This window comes from Peromyscus californicus, unplaced genomic scaffold (assembly GCF_007827085.1).
Source record: "Peromyscus californicus insignis strain IS unplaced genomic scaffold, ASM782708v3 Scaffold_9__1_contigs__length_137607984, whole genome shotgun sequence".
NCBI lineage: Eukaryota > Metazoa > Chordata > Mammalia > Rodentia > Cricetidae > Peromyscus > Peromyscus californicus.
Window position 1 is genome coordinate 79,132,659 of NW_026294617.1, and position 22,769 is coordinate 79,155,427.

Consider the following 22,769-nt stretch of genomic DNA (forward strand, 5'->3'; position numbering starts at 1 on the left):
AGCAAAGCCATACGTCACTGCAACCCGGAACCGGCCTCCCCTGCAGTGCAGCAACCCCGGTCTTTCTGTGAAACTACGCTGCTGCTCCCATCTGTCTCTCCACAGTCTCCCCCAAATCTGTGCCTGGAGACCTCAGTAACATTTACTTGAGAGCTAAGCAAAAAGACAGAGAGAGTGCTTTCGCAAGTCAAAGGCCCCAAGTGCTTCAAGGCTAATCATGCAGCGAACCACGGGGGCTAGAAAGATGACAGACAGGGTCGCCGTCCACGAGACCCTTCAATTAGGTAGACTTCTCTCATGTTTACACCCTTAATGGAGCTGAGAGTCATCTTTGTTTAGTAGGATTAAGACATGAGCTCATCACAGCGGCTTAGAGTAGCAGTTGTCAACACGGGGCTACTCTCACTGGCTTCAGCGTGAAACCCTAAAATAACCACATTCAGGCCAAGGGCAGCTTCGCTGTGAGTGAAGTAAGGTGCCCGAGGGTGCATGGGAACACTTGATTATTTCTGTCTAGGCAGATGCTTTGTAGGTGCTCCCTAGAATTGGCAGCACCCTCACTCCCCGGGAAGTCTCCGACAAATGTCTCAGCTCTGTGGTTTTGTGTTTTCTCACTTTTAAAAGATAAGAGACACAAGTCCTGATGAAGTTGTGGATTTAGACACAACTTTGTAATTTTTCTTAAAGATTCATTTTAATTATGTGTATGTGTACAGGTTCATGCACATGAATGCAGTGCCTACAAAGGCCAGAAGGGGGCATCAGATCCTCCTGGAGCTAGAGTTAAGGTGGTTGTGAGCTGTGGGACATGGGTGCTGTGAAATGAATTCTGGTCTTCTACAAGAGCAGTGTTTACTGAGCTATCTCTCCAGTCCATAGACACAAAGCTGCAAGAGCAGGGATCCATGCAATCATGCCAAGGCCTTCTATCCCATGATAGCCAGAAACTCGCTAGGCCTTGGCTCTCTGCAGAGCCAACACTGACTGAGGAGTGGCCCTGGTCTGGATCACCCAGTTTCGTGCTGTCCTCAGCCCCGGGAGATCTTCACAAGGACTTCACAAGGCAGGACTCAGCCAGCGGGGACGGCAGGCACGGGAATGTATTGCACCCCTCCACTCCCAGGCTGGGCACTGAGGCAAACCTGCAGAAGGCCAGAATGAGTGACAGCAGCCAGTATTTGATTGCCAGAAAGCCTCGAACTTACAGTGATCTGCCTGCCTCTGCCTCCCAAGTGCTGGGATTAAAGGCCTGCGCCACCACCACCTGGCACAGAACAATAATTTTAAAAAGGAAAATACAAAACCTGGTATATTAGTGACATTATGTCCTCAGACAGACTAACTTAGCATGGGCCAGATTACACGCCACCCACACCACCAGGAGGACAGTCCTACTTCAGCATATCCATGGGCCCTGGGTCCTCCTTTGTGTCCATCTTCACATCTGCTAAGCTATTTAGTCGTTGACTGTGGTGGTTTTAAGAAAATGGCCCCCACAGGCTCATATATTTGAGGGCTTAGTCACCAGGGAGTGGGACTGTTTGAAAGGATTATAAGGATTAGGAGGCGTGGCTTTGTTGGAGTAGGTGCAGACTTGTTGGAGGAAGTCTGTCACTAAGGGTGGGCTTTGGGGTTTCAAAAGCCTACCCCAGGCCCGGGCACTCTCTGTCTTCCTGCGGCATGCAATCAGGATGGAGTTCTCAGCTACTGCTCCAGCTTTCCACCATGCTCTCCGCCATGATGATAGCGGACTGAGCTTCTGAAACTGTAAGCAAGCCCCCAATTAAATGCTTTCCTTTTTAAGATTCCGCCTTGGTCATGGTGTCTGTTCATAGGCATAAAAATGATAAGACATGGGCTTTATTAAGTATGGGGCAGTCTGCTCTTAGAGGAGGTTTAGGAACTCAGACTTGAAAACCGAGGTCTTGATCACATCTCAGGGATCTATCTCCACCCAGGAGCCCCTCCAACTCCAGCACCAATTCCAGTGACAGTTGAGGGTGGGCTGGGTGAGTGAAAGATCCATCTCTTCATTCCTGCAAAACATTGCCTAGGGCATGAGCCACATGCCACATACAGGACAAAATGACAACATGGCTGGCATGGGAAGGTAGGACATCAGAAGAGTGTGCAGCATCCCACAGAGAGCCACATAGTGCAGGCCCTCTGACTTGGGAGGATCCTAGATTCTGTTCTCCTAGCATGGGGCAGCAAGTGATGATGAGGGAGTCAGGGGTATTTAAGTAACTTGAGAATACAGTGACTTGGTAAGGGCTAGAATGGGAAAGCACTGTGTATTATTAATTCAGAATGCAGGGGCTGAGTGATCGTTGGTATCTAGGTAAATGTGCCTTTATTTTGCAGACACTAGTGAGGCCGAACCACATGGCAGATAATGAGCAAAAATCATCAGTCAACGGACTTGGACAGAGCACAGCAGAATAAATGTTAAGTGTAGAAAGAGCATTTTTACAGTTTCAGCCTCCCCAAATATATAATAATGTATATCTAAACAAGGTACCATAGTTTAACCTGCCAAAGTATCAGGCATTTTCATCAGTTTATATTAACTATAAAAAATAGTGGGTTTCATTACGATCTTTTAAAAAAAATTATTCATTTATTTTATGAATGTGAACATCTGCATGTACGCCTGCATGCTGGATCAGGATCCCACTATAGATGGTTGTGAGCCATCATGTGGTTGCTGGGAATTGAACACAGGACCTCTGAAAAAGCAGCTGGTACTGTTAGCCATTGAGCCCCTCATTATGATCTTTTAATATATGTTTATCAAGTGCATTGATCATATTAACTCGTCTCTGTTTCCCAAACATATCCCCTCTCACCCCTCCCAATAGTTTCTTTCTCATGTCTTAATGATCTCCCTCCCCTTTTTCTTGCTTTCTTCTTTTAGATTCCACACATGAAAGAAAACATGCAGCACTGCTTTTTCTGATCCTAGTTCATTTCACTTAACATGGTAATCTCTAGTCTTACCTATTTTTCTGTTGGTTGTATGATTTTGTTCTTTTTAATGGCTGTATAATACTCCATTATATATATATGTATATGTATATGTATATGTATATGTATATGTATATGTATACATACATACATAACATACTTTTCATTTATTCATCTGATGGACATCTGGGTCAGTTCCACGACTTTGTTATTGTGAGTAACTACAATAAATGTGAGTGTGGAAGTTGCCTCTGATTTAGCAGCCCTCTCTATCCCCTCTTCCTCCTGCCTTCTTTCCAGACTGACCTCCACACACAGAGGATGCCCTTGAACTTCTGATTCTATCTCCTCCATCTCCTAAGTGCTAGGATCACGGGTATGTGCCACCATGCCCAGCTGATGAGGCACTAGAAATTGAATCCAGGCTTTCCTATTCACTAGCCAAACACTGTCCCCACTTGGCCACATCCCTGTCATTTCTGCTGTGTACAGCTTCTTATTCTTTCAGGAATTTACCCAGGATCCTACGGTACTTTGACTTACACTTTGGGGGGATCTTTGATAATGATTTCCATAGTGGCTGCATCAGTTCACATTCCCACCCGCACTGTACAAAGACCCCACTTTCTCTACATCTTTACGAGCGCCTGCTTTCTTGACGGCAGCCATTCTGATTTGGGAGAGACAGAATCTCGTTGTAATTTTGATTTTCATTTCCCTTATGACTAAAAACATTGAACATAAAAACAGAAGACTCAGCGGTGTGTGTGTGTGTGTGTGTGTGTGTGTGTGTGTGTGTGTGTGTGTGTGTATGCATATATGTCCATATATATGTAATAATAATAGTCAAAGAAAAGAGGCTATTAACCTGAGAGTGGGGCACATGGGGGTGGTTCAAGAAGAGTAACTGGGAGGGGTCTGAGGGAGAAAAGTGGGGGAAGTGATGTAATTCCATTTCAATGAAAACATATTAAAACTGTTGAATAAACGTACTTGTTGTTTTATGTGCTTATTCGGTGTTTGCATCTCTTGATTTGAAGCGTCTGTGAGCTCATCTGCTCGTTTACAGACTGGGCTATTTGTTCTATTGGTGTTCCATTGTAGTCTTCCTTAGAGTTTCTATTGCTGTGATGAAACACCAGGACCAGACAGCAAGCTGGGGAGGAAAGGGTTTATTCCGCGTACACTTCCACATCACAGGTCATCATCATAGGAGGCCAAGACAGGAACTCAAACAGGGCAGGAGCCTGGAGGTAGGAGATGATGCAGAGGCCATGGAGGAGTGCTGCTTAATGGCTTGCTCCACATGGCTTGTTCAGCCTGCTTTCCTATAGAATCCAGGACCACCAGGCCTGGGGTGGCTCCCACCCACAATAGGCTGGGCTCTCCTTATCAATCACTAATTTAGAAAATGCCTACAGACTTGCCTACAGACTGATCTTATGGAGGCATATTTTCCGTTGAAGATTCCTTCTCCCAGAAGCTTGTGTCAAGTTGACATGAAAGTAGCCAGCACAACTGTTTTGAGTTTTTTCATATGTTCCAGATATGAATCTCTTATCAGACGAATAGCTGGCAAAGACCGTTTTCCATTCTATAAGGTATAGGCTATTTCTTAACTCTGTCATCTCCTTTGCTACAATGAAAAATGTTTAATTTGATGAAGTCCAGTTTGTAAATTCTTATTGTGTGTTTCCTGGACAGCTCTTTCAGAAGCTAGTACCCAGGTCTTAAAGTGTTTGTCCTGTGTTTTCCTGTAGTAGTTTTGAAGTTTCAGGTCTTAAAAGTCGTTGATGCATTTTGAGTGAATGTTTGCAAAAAGACTACCTTGTATCCAATGTATGAACTTGGAACCTTTGTCAAAAGTCAGAGGACTGCAGCTGTGTTTCTTTATCTCCAGGTTCTCTGTCCAGTTCCACTGCTGTTCATGGAAGGTTTTGTGCCGGTATGATGTCATTTTTGTTACAATGGTTCTGTAGCATAATTTGAGATCAGATATTAAGATACCAGTGGATGTCTTCAATATCTCATTCTCACTGATAGACAAATCATGCAGAGAAACAAAAACAATAATATCAGCAACAAAAATCAGAATTAAGTGACCTTGTAGATAAAATGAATACAACAGACATCTCTAGAATATTCCACTCACACACTGCAGAATAAATATTCTTCTCAGCATCCCATAAAGGTTTTTCTAAAATAGACCACATCGCAGAATACAAAGCAAGCCTTAGCAAACAAGGAAATGGAAGTGATTTCCTGTCTCCCATTGGATCACAAAGGAAGTAGAAGTCAGCAGCAAGACAAGCTACAGGAAGTCATGGAAATCAAAGAGCACGCTATTGAATGACAGGTGGGTCGTCAAGGACATCAGAAGACAGATAGGTTTAAAAATTCTTGGGATTGAATGAAAAATGCAAACAAACACATCTGAACCTACGATATGGTTCTAGGAGGGAACTCTGTAGCTGTAAATGCCTAGATTAAAAAATCCAGAAAATAATGAAAAAATAATGAGGATCAAGGTAGAAATTGACAAAGAGTAAGTGCAAAGAATATTACAGAGAATCAGTGAAACAAGACTTGGTTCTTTGAAGTGATAAATGATACTGGGAAAATTTCTAACCATACAAACCAAAAATAAGAAAGAAAACTGAAGTTAAAAAAAATCAGAATTCCAGCATTGCCAATTTTGTTCAAGATAACTGTGCTTCTCTTGCCCAGCACACATAAAGCCCTAGATTCAACTCCTGCAAAAAGCTCATGGATCTTAATAAATGATATTGTAAATAATAATGTATGCTCTTTAGAATCTTCTGTGCTTTCCTATGAATCTCGGATTGCTCTTTTTTAGTTCTGTGAAGAATGTCATTGGAATTTTGATGGCAATTGCATCAAGTCTATAGATGGCTTTCAATCATATTGACCATTTATTTCTGTAATATTAATCCTGCCAATCCATGAACATAGAATGTCTTTCTTCATTCAACTGTCGGTTTCTTTAACCGAGTGTTTTGTAAACACATTATAGAAATCCTTCACATCTTTGATTAGATTTATTTGTAGGTGGTTTTCCTTTGGAGGAGCTACAGTGAATGGAATTGTTTTCCTGACCAAACATCTCAGTCTCAGCAGACTGACTCCTGAGTACCAAATCCATTTTGTAGGTGAAGAAACAGTCTGCAGGGGTGGTGGTTGGAATGAGAAACGGCTCCTATGTGTGCAGGCATTTGGACACTTGGTCCCCAGTAGGTGGCACTGTTTGGGGAGGTTCAGGAGGTGCAGCCTTGCTTGAGGGAAGTGTGTCACTGAAGGAGAGATTTGAGAGTGTATCGCTCGCTCCTGTTTCCGGTTTGCTCTCTCTGCTTCCTGCTGTGATGGAGGCTGTGACTCTCAGCTTTCTGCTTGGTCGCCATGAGGCTTGATGCTACGCTTCTGCCATCATGGACTATTTCTCCTCTGGGAATCATAAGCCAAAATAAACTCTTTCTCCCATAATTAATGTTTGGTCACAATATTTCATCTCAGCAACAGAAAAGTAACTGATACACCAATCGTAATGAAAAGACGTTAACTTAAATATATGTTGATCTCTGTTTCCTGACAGGCCACTACCATGATGGTCCATTGCTATGATGGCTGTGGTGGTTTGAATGAAAGTGGCCCCCATAGGCTCATAGGGAGTGGCACTATTAGGAGGTGTGGCCTTGTTGGAGTAGGTGTGGCCTTGTTGGAGGGAGTCTGTCACTGGGGGGTGGGCTTTGAGGTTTCAAAGGCTCAAGCCAGGCCCAGTGCCTCTCTCTCTCTCTTCCTGCTGCCTGGTGATCTGGATGTAGCACTCTCAGCTCCAGCACCATGTCTGCCTACACACCGCCATGTTTCCCACCATGATGATAATGGACTACACCTCTGAATTGTAAGCCAGCCACAATTAAATGTTTTCCTTTATAATAGTTGCCATGGTCATGGTGTCTCTTAACAGTAATAGAAACCCTAACCAAGGCAGGAACTCTGCCAACTAGCTGAAATAACCTCTCCTTTCAGTTATGGCTTTTTACAAAACCTATATGGAAATACTACAGAGTGTTCCCTGAGGGGCAAATTCACCGTAGTTGAGAACCATTGAAATATGAGCTGTCTGGGGGTGAGGACTCTCAACATGATTATTGTACAGCTGTGTTTGGTGGAAGAAGCTGGTAGAAGCCACAGCTTAGTGTGCCCCATCATGGATAGAGATGGAGTAATAACAGCAGGCAGGCTCTGTAGCAGCCTTAGGAACAGAAACCCCGACCACCAAGGACAGAGGAGTATCATGGAATTAGATACCTGCGGGTGACTTGGGGTCTTCTCAGAGAACAGGTTGGCTCCTAGTTCATGTTGAATCATATTTATAAAGAACCTTGCATGGAAATCTCCAAGAATATGAGAGCTCTATGCAATGCCTGACAAAATGATGATGTTCTAAATGACTTTTCAGTCTTTTAAATTGTGTTTTCAATTAGCATATAAAATAATAGGTTTCATTGTGACATTTTCGTACATAGATATTATTGTACTTTGTTCTAATTAAAAAATTTTTTTGAACAGTAGAATAGACACTGCTGGAGATGAGTGCCTTCCACAACAGCTTAAGAAGTCAAGGGCAGCCGATGCGGTGACACACACCTTTAATCCCAGCACTTAAGAAGTCAGGGGCAGCCAGATGTGGTGACACACACCTTTAATCCCAGCACTCAGGAGACAAAGACAGATGGATCTCTGTGAGTGTGTGGCCAGCCTCGTCTACAGAGTGAGTTCTTGGACAATCAAGGCTCTTTAGAGAGACTCTGCCCTCCTTCCCCCCCAAAAAAGTCAGGGGCAGCATCAAAGCATAGTGGGACTGATGCTAATTTCATTATTTGAAGATTTCTTTTTATTTTATGTGTAGGAGTGTTTGCCTGGACGGGTGTATGTGTACACTGTGCAGAGAGGTGCCCACAGGGGCCAGAGGAGGACATCAGGTTCCCTGTAACTGGAGTTACAGACAGTTGTGAGCTGAACTCAGGTCTTCTACAAGAGCAGCAAGTTCCCTTATCCAGTGATCCATCACTCCAGCCCAGGCACTGGTGCTTTTTTTATGGTAGATTTTGATAACTTTTATTTTAGAAATCACATATAGGCATTATTTTAATTAAAAAAGGACATCTATGGAGCTATTGAAAGTGTAACAAGAAATGTTACAGGGGTACAGTGTGTGTTCTGTGTGTGCAAGGCCCAGGTTCAGCCTCCGGCACCAGTGGAGGTATTAAGAACACTTTCTGAAAAGGTGTGATACACAAAGCAGGTATTAAGAACACTTTCTGAAAAAGTGTGATGACTTCCATCAAAAGACAATGTTCACGGCCTCTAGATTGTATCCATGGTGGTGATGGTGGTAGGGTAAAAATGTAGGCCAGAATTTACATTTTAAAACTTCATATTGTGCTATTTTTAACAGCAAAATTTAGAAACAAATACCAAAAACTCAGCAATGAGAGAGTGGCCAGATGGATGCCTAGCCGTATATACAGCCTTCAAAGGAGTCTATAAAGAACTGTGAACATGTGGAGAAGTGTCTCCAAGATGTTAAGAGGGGGATGGACAGACACACAGTTACCTTGCAGGTCCCCTATGTCATTCACACAACCACAGACAGAGGCTGGAAGGGAACACGCTGGCATGTGTGCACTGGCTACCTCTGGGGTTGAAGTAGTTCTTACCTTCTTGGTAAGAACATTTGTCTTACCAAGTTTCCCAATTTCCCTTCAGTTAGCGTTACTTCCCTCAGCAGAAAGAGTATTAATGCCATTTTTTCCTCAAAGAATAGGAAGTAACCTGGAGCATGCAATGCTTTGCTTCACCGCTGGGCAGCTAAGGTTTGGAGGGTGGGAACCTTGGGCCTTCCTGGAACTCACAGAGGTAGAGATGGAACCAAGAGCAGCTTGAGGTTTCACTTCGAATCACTGTCTTAGCTCATCACAGCCTCGGAACACGCTTTGCTTCATCCGCAGTCGGACGGGGGTGGTGGCACGCACCACTTTCACAGGTCTGAGTCTGTGGAGCTGGTCCAGAGCAAGCTGAGAATTCTTAGACTCAGTTCCTTCCATTTCGAGCAGCAAACAACGGATGAGGGATGGTTCTTAGAGGTATTTAGGTCAACCAGCTGTCCTTACACGACAGATATGCGTAGCTGTCCCGTCTCATCAAAGAAGCCTCTCTGTACAGAAGACGGAGCCCTTCACAGAAAAGCACACCTGGACACGGTGCTGAGATCACAGTCAATGGTTTTTCACAGAGTTAAACACTCGAGAGTTGGGATCTGGAGGATTGCAAGTTTCCATTTGAGGCTAACCTGGGTTACATGGGAGACCCTGCCCCCCCCCAAAAAAAAAAAGAAAAAAAGAAGTTCCGATGAAAGAGAAGAAAAGACGGCCCTGGAAGAGAGATGCCAACCAAACTTTAGAAGTCATAAAGTGGGTGAGCCCGGGGACGCCGACAGCCCCAGCAAAGAACCTTTGTGTGAGGTGGCGGAGGTCATCGGGAGAAGGCAATTTCTTCAAGTGAGCCCCAGAGAGGCTCAGAGGTCAGAGCTAGCAGCAGTTTAGGGAGACGTGGGAGGGATGAGGCTAGAGGAAAGGATCCAGTCTGCGCAAGCGTCAGTGAGAATGTAGCTGTCCCTCCTCTGCTCCAGGGACAGAAACCTTGTGCTCCAGAGCTCAGCAGAGAGGTTGCCAACTCGGAAGTGGACCGCAGGCCAGCAGGGGAGGTTACGTGTTCATCGTTATCACTGGGTGTCGGTGAACCCAATGATTGGTTCATCATTAGGCTCCATCCATAGAAAAGCCTAAGGGTCTGAAAAGGGGGACTCGCTGGGCGTGGTGGTACATGCCTGTGAGCCCAGCTCTCAGGAGTCCAAGGCAAGAAGACTCTGATGTCCAGAACAATCTGGGCTCCGAGGAAGGTGGTTACCCTGAACCTTTAGAAGGAAGAGAGGAAGGGAGGAAGGAAGAAAGAGAAAAAGAAGAGAACAAAGAAAAGAAAGAAAAAATAGGGACCGGGTGAAAAAAAATCACTGTACTTTCAGGTGAAATTCAATTTCTTTCCTTCCCAAACTATCAAAACTCTAGTGTACCACAGGCAGGAAAATTTATCAGTGGTGGAACTGGTCCAAGACGGCCGGCCTCCCATCTAATCACATGCTGGGCTTTCAAAGAAAGAAAGAAAGAAAGAAAGAAAGAAAGAAAGAAAGAAAGAAAGAAAGGAAGGAAGGAAGGAAGGAAGGGAGGAAGGAAGGAAGGAAGGAGGCTGTTCCTCAATTCTTGAGTAAGTCCCTTCTGTTTACACAATTGGCCCCCCAGTCCTTGCTGATAAATGACAACAGAGAACTGACTGGGGCGTGGTGGCGCATGCCTCAAGTCCCAGTTATTCAAGGGACCAGGGAAAGAATCATTTGAGTCCTAGAGACCTACCTGGGCAACAGAGCGAAACTCTGCTGGGGAAAAAAGTCCCATTAAGAATCACTAGGGACTGGGCATATGGCTCAGTGGTAGGGGCCGGACTAGCGAGCATGAGTTCGGAGTTCAGTCCCAGAACAAAGACAGAGGGAGAGATGGAAGTGGGAGGGAGAGATGGAAGTGGGAGGGAGAGATGGAAGTGGGAGGGAGAGATGGAAGGGGAGGGAGAGATGGAAGTGGGAGGGAGAGATGGAAGGGGAGGGAGAGATGGAAGTGGGAGGGAGAGATGGAAGTGGGAGGGAGAGATGGAAGTGGGAGGGAGAGATGGAAGTGGGAGGGAGAGATGGAAGGGGAGGGAGAGATGGAAGTGGGAGGGAGAGATGGAAGTGGGAGGGAGAGATGGAAGTGGGAGGGAGAGATGGAAGTGGGAGGGAGAGATGGAAGTGGGAGGGAGAGATGGAAGGGAGGAAGAGGCAATCACCAAGCATCTGAGGAAAAATCTCCAGCTCAAAAGTGGGTGAAAGGGAAACACCCTGAGTTAATGTCTGAGGTAGGCGATGCTACAGCCACAGCAAAACCCGGAACCTACAGAGTGAGGATTCAGAAGAGTGCCAGTGTTATTTCTTTTAAAATATTATAAAATAAAAACTCGATAGATTAAAAGACAAATTGAAGAAATTTTTATAAATCAACCCAAAAGACAATTAATTATGTAGATAAAATGTCTGTTAGAAGAAAATTAAATAAGCCTCCCCCCCCCCCTTTGTTTTGCTTTCTTTTTTGAGACAAGATCTCAGGCTGGCCTTGAACTTGTTGCAATCCTCCTACCTAGTTCTGGAATTTTTGTTTCCTAGTTCTGGAATTATTGTTGTGAACCACCACATCTGGCTTAAAATTTCTCAGAACATAATCTTAATAAAAAAAGAAAAGAAAAACACGCAAGTTTAAAGACATCAGTTTTGCCATTGAGAAACCGACACCAGCACCTATCACTGTAAAACTAAACAGTGGGTGAAAGAGAAGATTCCAAGTGAGGAAGTCCTTGGACTTCTAACCAGCAGCACTAGGTGCTAGGATGCAATGGAGGAAAGATGGGACGATTCTGAGAAAGACGTTTGACAGTTTCACGTTGAATACTGAGCCCTGCTTTACTCTGGTGGGATGGTAGGTTAAGGCAGAGGGCAGATGTGAGAGCCTCCAGCTACATTCTCTCGTACTGATTCCCCGGAGGCCACAGGAGGAGGTGGTTCACCAGGGGAATGAACGAAACTCGAGTGTGAGGCAGGAAATCCAGAAGAAGGAAAGAGAGAAGCCTACATCAGCCACAGGAAAGAGAACAGAAAGCCCCAAGTGGGAGAGGGGGAGGGGAAGGGTAGGTTTACATTTGTGTTTGCCTTGCCAACAAGACTTAACAACAGCACAAATAAAAAGCTGGAACATTTGTCTCTGGGGCATTTGTGGGGGAGAGGGTGTTTGGTTTTTTTTCGAGACAGGGTTTCTCTTTGTGGTATAACAGTCCTGACTGTCCTGGAACTCACTCTGTAGACCAGGCTGGCCGGGAACTCACAGAGATCCACCTGCCTCCCGAATGCTGGGATCAAAGGCGTGCAAAAAGTCACCACCACCTGGCGCCTCTAGGGCATTTTTAAAAGATTGATTTTTATTTATGTGCAAGCCAATGTGTCTGCATGTGTACTCCACATGTGTGTGGGTACCCACAGAGGCCTGAAGAGGAGGTGATAGATCTCTTGGAGCTGGAGTTATCGGAAGTTGTAAGTTGCCCTGTGTGATCTAGGAGCCCAGCCCTGGGTCCTCTGGAAAAACAAGTACTCTTAACCACTAAGCCATTTCTCCAGCCCTAGGATATTTCTGTTGTGAATAATTAGGAGTCATAACAGTGTCAGTTACAAGTCACACCAAGGTTTACACTATGGGGCTGTGGCAAGAAAGTGTTAAACATGTTGAGATGTTACTGTAAGGCAGCTCAGTCTTCATGTGCCATAGCAGAAATAATAATAATGCCGAGCCGGGCGGTGGTGGCGCACGCCTTTAATCCCAGCACTCGGGAGGCAGAGCCAGGCGGATCTCTGTGAGTTCGAGGCCAGCCTGGGCTACCAAGTGAGTTCCAGGAAAAGGCGCAAAGCTACACGGAGAAACCCTGTCTCGAAAAACCAAAAAAAAAAAAAAAAAAAAAAAAAAATAATGCCGAAATATGAAAAACCAGCAAATTCTGAGTAGCTTGCACGGTGACACACATCTGTATTCCCAGCACGTAGGAGACAAGGAGAGTGTGAGTTTAAGGCCACCTGAAATACATAATGATATCCTGCTTAACAAAACAAGAAGGAAGGAAAGGGAGGTTAAATGAAAGCATGTGTATATCTAGATACTAATATGAATATTAGAAGAAATATCTGCAAGAGTTACTGCAGCTCCTCTGGAGAGTACAGGTGTAGAGAGGTATCGGAAGAGGTAAGCAACAGACCGGCATTTTCCTGTAAGCTCTTGAATATTGGTTGAATTGTAATGCTCTGCCAGTATTATGTAAATCAGCAATTAAAGCTGATTTAATTGTCCTTTGTGATTATGTTTGCTGGGCTTTTTGTTTGTTTGTTTGTTTGGAGACATCACCCCAGGTTCAATGATTCACTCGGAAGACTTGAGACTCAGTCTTATTGTGGCTGTGGCTTATTACAGTGACTGAAAAGGAGCCCCCATGCAGCCCCAGGAGCCCCAGCCGCTCCTGGCAGAGGCACCACAGACTGGCGGATTCCTTCAGCAATGGGCTGGCACAACACATGTGGGCCTTCGGTGGAGGGGTGTTTTACCGTGTCCACACGAACAGTTTAAGGAGATAAGCTGCGGGGATGGGGGTGGGGGCGGGGAGGCCCGGACAGAAGTGGGGGAGCCACAGACAGGACACTTCACTCAGCAAAAGTTCTGTATCCCTCTAGGAAATGGTTAGCTTCCAGGTTTGCAGACGCCAGCAGACAGCAAATCAGGTCACTAGGAAGGCTGCTGTTTAACTCTTTCTGGGCAGTCACAAGAGCCTTTACAGATGTCGCCTTAGAATTTACCAGAACCGTGCTGGGAGCTGGAAAGATCCAGGCCTGGACTTGCAGTCCATGGTAAGACCCAAGTGTTCATTTACCTTCAGTGGTCATGTAACATTGCTCAAGAAACTGAGATGGCCATTTTCCCTGGGGCTATGGGAACTTGGCGGATGTTAGACACAAACGCAGCTGCTAGGCTATACTGAGTTGGAATTCTGTGACCTTTGTTCCCTGAATGTTGTCCCAGTTAGACGCCATATGTCAACGCTCACTCAGTCTCTCCTGCACTGCCCTTGCAGGAAATATAAACTGTCCTTCTCCACGCAGTTCTGTGTGTGTGTGTGTGTGTGTGTGTGTGTGTGTGTGTGTGTGTGTGTGTGTGTGTGTGTTTTGAGACAGGGTTTCTCTGGGTAGCTTTGCACCTTTCCTGGAACTCACTCTGTAGACCAGGCTGGCCTCGAACTCACAGAGATCCGCCTGGCTCTGCCTCCCGAGTGCTGGGATTAAAAAGGCATGTGCCACCGCTGCCGGGCCTCCAAGCAGTTCTTAAACATTTCTCAGTGTTTCTCAACCTGCTGGTCACAACTGTTAGAACCTGCCCGGCGTCCTGACGTCACCTTATGTAAAGCCCCCTTTAAGAGGAAAAACCCCTCCCCCTCTTTCTTCTTCTTCCTCTCTCCCTCCCTTCACGAGGCTGCGCACACCTCCACTTTCCTTTCTCTCCTTCTCTCTCTCTCTCTTTTCCTCTCTTACTCTCTCTCCCTCCCTTTTTCTCTCTATCTCTCTCCCCTCCCCCTTGGTAAAACACTCGGGAGGCAGAGCCAGCCAGATTTCTGTGAGTTCGAGGCCAGCCTGGTCTGCAGAGTGAGATCCAGGACAGGCACCAAAACTACACAGAGAAACCCTGTCTTGAAAAACCAAAACAAACAAACAAGAAAAACTTTCCACGTGGATGCTGTGCCTGCATGGTGTGAGTAACTTTCCACCATGCCCCCTTGGCTGCCGCCGCTGGCATGGCATGTCTCCTTGGCTCAAACCCACCAAGGTGTGCTCTTCCATAACAACGACTCCCTTGGGGGTTGATCGACTCTTTCACAGAGATGACATATCAGATATCGTGCATATCAGATATTTATTTACATTATGATTCATAACAGTAGCAAAGTTACAGTAATGAAGTAGCAATGAAAATAATCTTATGGTGTGGGTCAGCACAACATGAGGAACTGTATTAAAGGGTCGCAGCCTTAGGAAGGTTGAGAACCACTGCCTCATAGAAATCCCTGTTGATCTTCATGTGTGCTCATTGGCAAGAGGCCACCCAGCTCCTCAGCTCTGGATAAAAGCTTTCTTTTGATGGATCCTTCGCAGAGAGAAGCTACATCAACTAACTAACCAGCTTTGTGTGGGCTTCCCAGCAGGAAACTCCCCGTGGCTCTGGCTCGCTTCTTCACAGTGACCCCCTCCAGGGTGGAGAACCAAAAAACAACTCCTGTTTCTTTCCTCACCATGGCTGCCCTCAGACTGATTCTATTCCAAAGTCAAGAAGGCTGTGAATCAGCTGTCACCGTCACCCCGACGTGTCCTACCTCCCCAATTCACCCATTCTAACCCTCCGTTCTGAAGTGGTCCGCCCAAACCTTGGGCTCTGTGGTATGTAGCTCACCGCCAGCTACCCCAGAAGACTGTGCTCTCCACTGTAGGATTGTTCTGAAAGCGCCCTGCAGTGATGAGTATGAAAGTGCTCTCGCCAATGTACATATCCCCTGCAAGCTATTTTGAGATGAGTTATTTACACACAGAGAAAATGAGTGTCTGGTGGTGTTATAGATGGGGTCCTGCCACCCCAAAGACTTCACAAATAACATCTACCCCACGAGTTTTATTATATATGCATACACAGCCATAAAGAAAGAAAGAGGAGAGCCAGGCGGTGGTGGTGCACGCCTGTAATCCCAGCACTCAGGAGGCAGAGGTAGGTGGATCTCTGTGAGTTCGAGGCCAGCCTGGTCTACAGAGCTAGTCCAGGACAGGCTCCAAAGCTACAGAGAAACCCTGTCTCAAAAAGTCAAAAAAAAAAGAAAGAGAAAGGAATCTCATGTAGCCCAGGATGACCTTGAACTCCTGCCTCAGTCTCCCAAGGGCTGGCATTATAAGCATGCACCAGGTTCAATTCTCAGCACCCACATGGCAGCTAACAACTGTCTGTATCTCCAAGATCTGACACACTCACACAGACATATATGCAGGCAAAACAGCAATGTACATAAAATAAGAATAAATAATCTTTAAAAAATGATGCTTTCATTGTGAATACAGTAACTTTACACCAGAGATTAAGAGTAGCAGTTTGGCATGCCAGGTGGTGGTGGCACATGCCTTTAATCCCAGCACTGAGGAGGCAGAGCCAGGTGGATCTCTGTGAGTTCGAGGCTAGCCTGGTCTACAGAGTGAGTTCCAGGACAGGCTCCAAAGCTACACAAAGAAATCCTGTCTCAAAAAAAAAAAAAAAAAAAAAAAAAAGAGTAGCAGTTTGAGTTTCATGCCAGCTCTCTCATTTCGAGGTATTGAAAAACTCTATGTGCCAGGAATGGAAACTATGAATCACAGGGTTACCAAACAGCTTATCCGGCTGGATAGATTGCTCAGCAGTTATGAGTGCACATTGCTCCTGCGGAGGACCTGAGTTAGATTCCCAGCACCCATGTCCAGAGATGGTTTTGGGGGGATGCTACAACAACCCTTAAATGAGTTCGAGGAAATCTGGAGCTCTCTTCTGATCCCTGAGGGCACCTGCATTCACATTCACATTCACATTCACATATACGCGCGCGTGTGCGCACACACACACACACACAAAATTAAAAATAAAATTGATCTTTTAAAAGTAAAAATAATAAGCAACTTACCTTTAAATGTTATATTTAAATATTTTTTTACATTTGTTTATTTTGGGGTGTGTGTGTGTGTGTGTGTGTGTGTGTGTGTGTGTGTGTGTGTGTGTGAACCATAGGTGCTGTGGCTCCTATGTGACGCTCAGAAGACAATTGCAGGTATTCCTTCTTTCCTCTTCCCTGTGTATCCCAGGGATCAAACTCAGGTCATCAAGCATGGCCGCAGGCACCTTCACCTGCTGGGCCATCTTGCCAGCCTATAGCTTATCTTTCATCTAACAAAGTTCTCTCATAGGTTGCTGTAGAAGCTCAAAGTGGGGAGAGCAGCGTGTCTCCTGTTTCAAAGTCCAATTATTAACAAAATCTAATAACTTGTCATTCCTCAGTTGACTAGTTTTCTATGCAGACTGCATGAATTAGTGGGCTGTCCCGATAATGTTCCTTCACTCTTTGAAAGACAGTATGTTTCAACGCTATGGTGATTTTTAATATTAAGACATTTAAAGCTATGACATGCAGATTTGTGCAAGCAAGTTCTTGTCTGCTGGTAGTGCCTTCAGCTTCAAAGCCATCTAATTTCTGGTTTTCTCTCTGACTCCGTCTTGTTTCCGGTTCATCTCTGGCTGCCTGTGACTGCTAATCCAGACGAGCACTGTCACTGAGCACCGCCACAGTGAGCTTTCAAAGCTGTTAAAGTATCAACAAGCATCGCCAGCTTGCGTGGCTGTGAAACAGTGCGGATGGAGAGCCTCAGCCCAGGACATCCCCTCATCAGCTTCTCTCAGTGATTTCTTGTTGTGTTGGGTCATTCACACCAACATCCTGTCTCGAAGCCCACTGTTGAAACCCAGAAACTGGAACTCCCAGTCGGCCACGGCATGGCGTTACTCACGGCACTGCCACTTTGCCGACTTCTATGATGGCATATCCACACTTTGGTCAGGCATTGGAAGTGTCTTCTCCCTTCACAAAATCCATCTTTCTCATCTGTATCTGTACGGCCACACTAGATAGGGACAGGAGAAAAGGTGAGGCCCGTGGCTGCCCTGCAGGCAGGCAGCCTCTGCACTCAGAACTGGAAAGGAAACAGGACAGTATTTAAACACAGCAGTCCAAATGTCGAGGGTCCCAGGCTCAAAATAACGGAGACATTGTCATCGCGCAAACGTCTGAAAGAAGTGCTTAGTGGAGAAATTGCTTAGCGTGTTCTCGGAAATCTTGGAGTCTACTTCCTCCAAGAAGTCAGAAACAGGATGCCATGGACTTTCAATGAGTCATTAATTTGGCGTTCATTGGCCCTTTTGTTGACAGAATCGAGGGGGGTGGGCTTATTTTCATGCCTACCACTAAGACTCATTCTAGGGGAGGCATGAAATGCAGGGCAGCTGCTTCGAAACCATGGGCAGCATAGTCCTGTGCCCTGTATTTACCAGCATGGGACAGGGAAGGTGATCCACCACTGTGGGCCCAATAGGCCCTCAAGAGGTTTGAATTGACCCTCAGTCCTGGCGTCTGGAAATCCATCATTCCACATAGACACAGACACCCGAGCTGAATGAGTAATTAGTATGGTTTAGAAAATTCAATTCAACAAGCAGTTATTGAGTGCACTGTGAACACACAGTGTTCAGGACCAGGTGCTGGAGGAGGAGGGAGGGAACAGGGGTGGGAGAGAATATGCAAGCCATCTAAGAAATGCTGCTCTTTCCCAGAAGCGCTCAGTCTTGGCAGAAACAAAGCCTACTTAGGAAATAATGAGAAAATACCAGAGATAGTGTCTGATATTTAAAACCACAGGCTGGATGTAAATCAGACCTGTGGCCTCAGCATGGGCAATAGATCAGATGGGAACTGGGGTGGCAAGGAGTCTGTCAGTGGACAATTAACTGGTCCAGGGAGAGCTGAGGAGTCTGCATTGGGAACGTGACGGGAAATCAGAATGGAGGTCCTGATAGCAAGGCCGGAGTTGGGAGGGCTAGGTGTGTTAAGATTGTACTCTTATTTTGACAGGGAAGATTTTAATAGATCTTTCTAGAATTGTGTGTGTGAGTGAGTGTGTGTGTGCGTGCATGTGTGTGTGTGTGAGAGAGAGAGGCGGGGGAGGGGAATATGCATTTGTGTGTGTGTGCGCATTTGTGTGTATGTGTGTGTACATGTGTGTATAATTTTAAGATCCTTTTTTGTTCTAGAACCATCTTTTCCACTATCATTGTGGGAGGCATGGACATTCTTGTGCTCACAGATAAGCACTAGGGGAACCAGGGATATTAAACAGACAGTGTTGTCTCTTCAAAGGAGAGATCAATACCCTGTTTTCTTCCCTGAAGGCTGAGAGTGAACGTGGTTAAAAGCCCGATGACTTTTCCACTATCTGTGTGGCCAAGATCCTATTGTTCTCCTCCAGACCCTTATGGTGAGCTTGTCAATCTACACAACCTATCTTCATGGAAGGTGTCACATGTTGTAAATCTATAGAACTCATCTTTATGGAAGATGTCACATGTCCTTTCCAAAGAGTTTCTATGTGATCATGTCTTAAACTTTGCTGTGCACACAGGATTAAGTTAATTATCACCAGGGATTTTTTCATCAAATATTGCTGTGCTTAAGCATGCCTAAAATAAACTGCTCAGAGTAAGACTCCAGGAGCTAGAACCAAGACCAGGTACTAGGTCATGTTGAACTGAACTTCTTGCTCCCTTCAGAGCGTTACTACGCTGTCCATGGTGGCTGCAGAGACCCTCCACAATCACAACTTTCTCTATAGAAGATCAAATGCTGGGCTTCTCATTAGGATATTTCCAGAAAATGATGGTACTACCACAGACAATAAATTTAAATCTTCCTGAGATTATTTCCTAACCTGAACGCAATGGTATGTGTGGAATATGAATAGGAGGAGAATGAGGAGGGATATAACATTCTCGAAATGACCTCAACATAATAAACACTGTGTAAGAAAAATGTTCCTTGGAATCACTACTCCCATTTGCCAGGGGCTCCCCCATTCTTCCAGATACACCAGGGGACAAATGTTCCCTCCTTTGAAGTCAGGCATAGCCATGTGACCACCAGCGCTGTAGCCCAAGTGCTATGTACCACTTCGGAGAGGAAGTGGTATAGACTCTCCGTTCTCTATGCTCCTTTGCCTCCATCACTGAAGAAGTCACAAGCACAGATGGAGCCCCTGTCAGGATGGACCCTGGAGGCCGCTCCCGAGTGATGCTTGCCCTGGAGAGTCCTTGGGGACCTCAGGGGATTTTTCGGGAGTGAGGTAATCAGTTGCTGTGCTGAACCCTGAGATTTGGGGGTTCTTTCTTGCCACGATATCCTCTTGTGCTATCCCAATTTAAAACATCTGGCTTAGATCTCTCACAGGTCAGAGGAGAGTTCTAAGAAGGCAAAGACAATCTCCAGGCAGATCAGCAAACTTTATGGGGAGAAAAACTATTTTAAGATTCTATGTACTCAAACCCTGTACGCCTTCTTGAGTCTCCTGATTGCCCCTGAAGGGAAGCGACCAAAGGCTTCCTTGACTCCACCAGCCCCACCCCAGAGCTGTGGGTTCTTGCCAAGGCTTCAGAGCTGTGTGACGCCTGGGTGAAGGCTCTGGGCCAGCGTGGTTCTCACAGCTCATAAACCAAGCCTCATTTGCCCTGAGCCACACAGGCACTTGTAGACATTAGAGAAAACGACACACCAGAGAACACAGAAGTTGGCTGGCTGAACAGCCACTGGGTAACCAGTAGAGCCCCCCAAGAGCAGGGGAGTGAGTGCTTCGGGGAGGAACGTTGGCTAGAGCACTGGAGGGCCAAGCAGATGCGAGTTTCTCTTCTTTTGTGCCTCCCACACAGTACACAGAGGCAGGGATTTTTCTTGTACCACGAGGATGTGGTGGCGGGGATCCTACCTGAGCTGTGTGCTCACCTCGGCTCAGCTATCACACAGGCACACTCCTGCCTGTCTTATACCATTCCCTTTTCCTCGCCTGTAACACCACGGACTCGCGCTTTCTGAGAAGGTGCCAGTACTTTGCCAGGTTCTCGGGAGAACTTGGACTGAGACAATGAGTAGTATCATCCCATTTTATTCACAAGATTAAGCCAGCAAGTTGACACAAGAGGCCTGAGTCAGAAAAAGTGGAAGGCTCCAGGGGATTCTCAAATGATGCTCCATCTCCGATGGTCCGTCCCTCTGATGTAACTGCTGCTTCTTCCTGCGATGAATACATTTTACAAGTTTCCGTAGGATGCTCTCAGGTTTCTTTCACTGGGGGTATGGAAATACCTTTATTTTAGCCCTCTTCTTGGCAGGTAGTTTTGCTAAGTGCAATTGTAAATTGACAGCCGCTTCCTCTGAGCATCAGGAGCATCTTGTTTGGTGCCTCGTTCTTGTTCTGTTGATGACCTCTCAGACGGCCATTAGTGGATCTGTCTCCACCGCCTAACTCCTTTCAGTTTCCTTTCTCTGGTGTTCCATAAAACACGTGGTTTTGCTACCTTGTGTCTACGGCTGAGCATTTATTGTGCTGTCATGATTTAAGAATTCTGAAGAATCTACTGAGTGATGTCTTCAATTAATGTCTTTCCTTTGACGGGGGTCAGGGAGGGGGTAGATGAAGGGGTTCTTTTAAAACAGCCCCCCCTAGTCTGCCTCTGCACACACACTGTCTCCTGAAGCAAGAAGATGATTTATCCAGCAGGTGAGCTCAGACCAGGCCCCTGAGTCGCTCAGCTCCATCCACTGCTCCCTTTTCTCTGGGCACCGACAACTCTTTGTTCCTCTGTGTTTCATTTTCCTCAGGCCAGGCGCTGGGGAGGATGAGGGTCAAGGGTTGAGGCTTTGATTGTCCGGCATTGCCTCTTATGATACGGGTTAATTTGCTTGATCTGAGGCGGTATCAGGAGTGTCGTTATTAGACATGCTCCTTCATGCTTTAGTCAACCGTTCCGTCAGTGATAAACCTGGTAGTTGATCTCTAGCTGCTAAACCTCTGTACATTTTCAGTTGCTTCCCAACGGATAGGAAACGGAGTAACGGGTTGTCACTTGCTGGCCTTCTCTGGGTGCCCGTAACTGTCCTTCCAGCATCCTGCTCTGGGACTCTAGCTCATCCTGCACCAGACCCCATTCTGTTGCCCGTGTCTCTTAACTTCCATTTCATATTTGCCGTGCTTCTGTCTCACTTTGGTTTCGTCTCAATTCCGGGTGATTTCTTTCAGTTTGCGGGTTCTTTCTTTAGCTGCGGGTGTGGCCCACTCTTTTTGGTCAAGCTCTTTTCCTTGGTTGTGGGTGCAATCCCCTCCCCCCTTCGCATTACTTTCAGCTGCACCTTAGTTCCAGCACCTGAGGTCCCATGTGACCTGCTTTGCCTGGTGTCTTCCTGACTCTGGTTTTAGCTAGCTTGTTTCCGTGTGTCCCTTGCAATTTCACAGTGTGATCTTGTGTTTGGCTGAATTTGTGGGACTCCTGCGAGACCAGGATTATAGACATACCTTCAGGAGACAATTAGTGTTTGTTTCTGCCTGTCTCTGCATACAAAGCAAACCTGGAGGTACATCCATAAACACCTCCTGCCGCGCTTCCTAGGGCTCTGTGGGCTTGTGACATCCAGTCCCAAACTAGTCAGTGTTCTGTGTTCTGTGGGTCAGTCAAAGAAAGAGGGTCACTCCAAAATGTAATTCAGGCTTAGCAACAGCAGCAGGAGCCAGCTTCTGATGAACTGACGGCTTTGCAAAAGCCTCCATTGTTATTACACAAATTACATCTCTAGTAGGTCTATTTCTGAATATCAAAAGTTGGAAGGAACCCTTTGCCTAGGCAGTTCTCAGCCAGCAGACCTCCTAGTTTGCCAGGTCCTCTCCAGACTAAGTTATACAAAGGCTCTGTGATCCCTTCAAAAGAGCAACTCAGATAACAACCCCTGACTATAAACAAAAAGTAACAATCACCGACTTTAAACAAAAGGCAGTTCAAAGCCTCGGTGCTATCTCTCCAGAATTCAAGCCAGATGCAGTGGCTCTGTGGAATCTCTCCTACATCAACTCAGTTTTAGGAGACATTTTCACCCAGGCATTTCAGCCAGAACTGGAAGGAGTCTCTCAATGTTCCCCATGCTCTGAGCACGTTTTCCTGTTAAGAGTCTTTCACTGACTTCTCAGCTCTGCCAACACTACGTGGAGGTCTTTGTTCTGACCCTATGTTGGTAAGGGTCTCAGTGTCAACTTTGGTCCTTATATCATCTCTGAACCCCAGAGTCTGGGTTATAGATAACAACGGATCTCCAAGGAGCAATGGCAGCCCCAGAGACAGCTTGTCACTGAGTTTCCTGGCTTCGGCTTTACTGTGGGAGAGCCTTCACAACCTGCTTCTGTCAAGATC